This window comes from Mus musculus, chromosome 5, assembly GCF_000001635.26.
Source record: "Mus musculus strain C57BL/6J chromosome 5, GRCm38.p6 C57BL/6J".
NCBI classification, from domain to species: domain Eukaryota; kingdom Metazoa; phylum Chordata; class Mammalia; order Rodentia; family Muridae; genus Mus; species Mus musculus.
In genome coordinates, this window is record NC_000071.6 from 91283077 (window position 1) to 91287701 (window position 4625).

The window sequence follows — 4625 nt, forward strand, 5'->3', positions numbered from 1 at the left end:
AAAGTCTCTGTTCCTGGGTGGGTGGTTTCCTGTCTGTGTTTGGTTTGAACCTGTTCCAGGGCTTGTGGTTTGGGCCAGGCTTCTGCTCTGCACTGTCATCCTGAAGAGTGTTTAACCATGGTGTTGATTTTGCAATGGGCACATGACGTCAGCCTTTCTCAAAGAGAAACATGGGATCCTTTCATGCTCTGGTTTGCACGTTTTTCAGTTTTCCCTCTCATGCCAGGAAGCTCGCTCAAGTGGAGTAGTCATGCTTCGCAAGTGTACACGTATTCCATCCTCAGAGACGACAGACAGTTTGAGTACAAGAATCACTCATTAGAACAGAAAGCTAACCGAAGCATCTAGCAAAAGACACAATTAGGAAATCTTAGTTTCCTTACAAAGATAAAGTTAAGACAATATGAGGAGAATATGAGTTTGCCATGGAACTAAGACAGAGGGAATATAAAAAGTTGTGAGTATAAAATTATCAAGCAGACATGGAAGAAACAAACACCCTTTGTACTGTGGTTTCCTTGACCACTCATTTAACAAGAATATTTCCTTCATGATAGTTTGGATAGATTCTTCAAGTTTAAGATTCAACTCTTTAGTAAAAATATATCTGGGAGGAGATAGCATTTGAGACCACGGTATCTATCAGACATTATTTATATCTTAACATGAATCTGCATAATTCTCCTTCCCTCCCTTCTTCTCTCCACATTGATAGCTATAGCAAAATATCATGTGATGCATTAGAAGTCTGAAATTTTACTTATTCATCAGGTATATGCTACAAATTCACTTTCTGCCAGTTACTATTCTGATTATACTATATGCCTTAGAAACAAAAACTAAATCAAATAGTTTTCCCTGTCTGAGGTAAAGAACATACCATATGAAAATATTTTGAACCCTAGTGCTCAAATCCCACTGGTAGTTTTTTAATTACTGCCTTAAATATTAGTGAAGTTTTTCTGAAAGCCCTTAGGCTAAAAGGTATTGCCCAGCCTTCACCCATCCTCCTTGACATGGACAGTATCCTCTCACCACAGAGCTGTACTGCCCAGCCCTGTAGTATGAACATGAAACAAAACACAGTATTCTATTTCCTCCACTGGTCAGAAGAAACTCGAGTTCCTTGGAACTGTGGAGGCTTAGCAAGGAAGTGTAGGCGAGGCAGGAGGTGGGCACAACAGAGCACAGTAATGCAAACACAGACACCAGGGTGCTCATTCATTCTCCTGCGTTTCTGCATCTTGATAATCTGGCCACTTCCCACAGACTGCCTCATTTGGCATAAGCTCCTCTATTATGTAGGAAATCACTGACAATAACAGCTAAGACTTTGTATTACCTGAAGAAATAGAGTCTTGTTGGATTCCAGGAGAGAGCAGGTAGCTGATTCAGTTGAAGAGCTGTGAATAATTTTTTAAACTAATTATCTTCTACAAAATTGTGGTAAGCATTGATACCTTTGCCAAGAGAGAACTTGTCTGCTTAAACAGCTCAAAATGCCTTGTGGCAATCTTGAGCTCAAAGCTTTAGAGCCATTCCTTTGTTCCCAGATTAACAACAACAACACACACAAAAATTGATATGTACAATTTAAGGAAAGAGCCTATGGCACAGTGCTGCTTATCAGAGTCCTTGTCACAAACAGGGAATCCAGTTTATGAACTCATTTTGCTGATAACAAGACTGAAGCCCAGGAAAATACATAATATACATATTTATCTTAGAGCAAAGTGACTCTAAACTAAATAAACCCTGAGCAAGCAGAAATCTCAACAGCAACAAAAAAAAAAAAATGCAAAAAATGAGGTATATGCTTAACAAAACCTAAAATATAAAAATCTGAACTTAAGATCAAGTAGTAGACTGATTATTTACTTTATATAAAAGGAACATGGATTCAATCTCTTTAAATAATAAATACTTGATGCGTTTAGTACAGTTTCACTACTCCGTATTTTCATTTCTTTTTCTGGTGTGTGAGATGGGTTCTTACTATGCACCCAAGCTGATCTTGAACTCGGGACCATCCTGCATTATTCTCTATGGGTGTTGTGATTGCTAATATGAGCTGGCTTTATTTCTCCAAATGTTGCCTACCCACAAACATTGAAAGCAATGCTTCCTAGCCTGAGTGAGTCACTGTAGTCCTCCAAAGAGGCAGCCAAGGTGTGAGACGCAACACTGTGAAGGTGACATACAGCCTCTGTGCACGGAATAATCAGTTGTAAAGATTTAAAGATATAAAAGGGACACTGAGATTTTGGACAAAGAGTTTTGACTGCTGAACGAAAAGAAATCTGATTAAATATCCCTAAGAATGGAAACTGCAGAAGAAAAAAGATATAATGCAGAAGTTGATGTGTCAAACAGCTCTATGTTAAAGGGCAGGATGAAGAAGCCCAGTTTACAAGGTGATGTGACAGTCTAATGTGGAAAAGAAAGGGCTCAGGTTTGGGTGACTCCCAGTTCTAAGTACCAAAGGCTGTGACTCATCTGTCTCCAATGTCCATCAATGATCTCTGGGTGACATGGAGGAGCCCTAAGGGGAAACGAAGGTCATAGAATAGATTTTGTTAGCTCGTTCTTCCAGCTTTCCAGGAAAGCCTTAGCTAATGTCAGGACAGCAACTCCTAGAAATTCTGAGGAATTTCCAGCACTCCTATGTAAGTCACAGAGATCTATGGCCACGTCACTCCTTTCCTGTGTGGTCCTTGTCATTGGATTCTGCTCGTTTCTCAATCAGTGCAGTAAAGACCATGCACATCCTATCTTTGAGTGCTACTTGCTTCCCCAGGGGCATCTATTCTTGCATTACAGCATCAAGTAACTGTTCTCGCATTCTTATAAACAAGTTTCATAAAAGAAAGAAGAGCTACGCTACATTCTTTAGAATGAGACCAGGAGAGGTGGAAGTTGGTCCCCTATAATGACAAGTGCTGATAACACAGCCATAGAAGTCCAATGCAGCTACATTTTTTTCATGAATTTATCATGCAAATTTCATATTCCCATTGAATTTTTCTACTAATTCTGGAGCACACAGAGACTATGAGATCTGTGAACCAGTAACCAAAGGCTTTGGCAGCTGCTGCATGCCTGTTATTAGTTAAATTGGAGGTGGCATGTGGGTTTTAACTCGTATGTCATTTCTGACCAGTTGGAAATGACAATTAAAAATGATGACGATTCTGAGCCTTCATGTGTACCTCAGGGGGAGTACTCTGGTGGCCCCTAACAAAGAAGGGCATAATGGTGACATTAGGCTATGGTTTTGACCTGAGAGGCAAGCACTTTGCTCTTGTTTCTGCAATGCTCTGAGTTACAAAATACTTTGTTCTGTAAGTGACTCAGAGGACAGATAAAGGGTAAAGAAACCAAGAATTTATACATTTAAAGCTATCATGTTAGAACATCTCAAAGTGAAGTATATATAATTGCCATGACCATCAGAGTAATGTTATTCTCCTTGTGTAAAATATGGTAGAAGTAGAAAAGAAAATATACAATACATTAAAATCTGTTTCTCAGGCAGTATAATTATGATTTAACATCCAAATAAATGTGCAGTGAGAAAAATCAAAATACTTTGTTGCACAGACCCTCATTTTCTGCATCAAGGAACTTGCAAGTTTACACTGGGTTATGTCTTTCTTGAATATAAAATCTGCATTTTTTAAAAAAAAAAAACTAATGCCTCATTGGTTGTTTCTGTTCTAAGTATTGTCAGAAATTTTTCTAAGTGCTTCACAGATATTTTAAATTATCTAAATTTGTATACATTTTATACAATCATAAACAAAAATTATATACAAAATTACAATTATACAAATATATCTGTGATGAGCATTATCCCACTTCACAGACAAACTGTGGTGAAGAGAATTAAGGTGGTCCAAAGCTAAGGGACAGAGATAGAATTTGAATACATAGAGTTTAGCTGCCAACCTCACTGTTCTGCACAGCACGCTTGCTCCAGTATTTTTCTAAGAAGGCCTCCTTAATGTCAGGCCATTAAGTCACCATCACCAACATATCTGTCATCCATACAGACAGATGACCTTATCACACACTGACGGCTGGGAAAAATTCAAACAATGATCCAGTCTCTAACTGTGAGATTCTGTCACACCTCTGGAAGAGTTGATATTTTTGTTTGGTTTTAAATAGAAAAGAATAATTCAATGTCCCATAAATTCTGGCTGTCTCTTGTCGTTGGTCATAGATATGCATGCTGCCTGTCTTTCTAGATCCCCAACCAAAGAACAGGACTGTCAGCAGACTGGTTGCTTCTGCAGAGGCTTGGGAATAATAACAGCATCACTAGCTACTGTAGCCTAAAACTGAGTATAGAGAGGTCAAAAGCAAAGAGCAGAGGAACGAGAAGCAGTTAACTCCTAGGCATTTAAATAAAAGCTTTATATGACAATGATATTAGTTAGTTGCAGGATCTTCTTCCTTTATTTAATATTTAATTTTCTGAAAATTTATATGAAACAATTGTGAAGTTCTAGGTGACAATTGATCTTAACAGATAATTTCTTTCTAAATCCATTTTAAGATGTCTCATCCATACAGCTGTCTTTCTTTTCAATAAGGAGAAATTAAGGCAAAGACATAAAAGA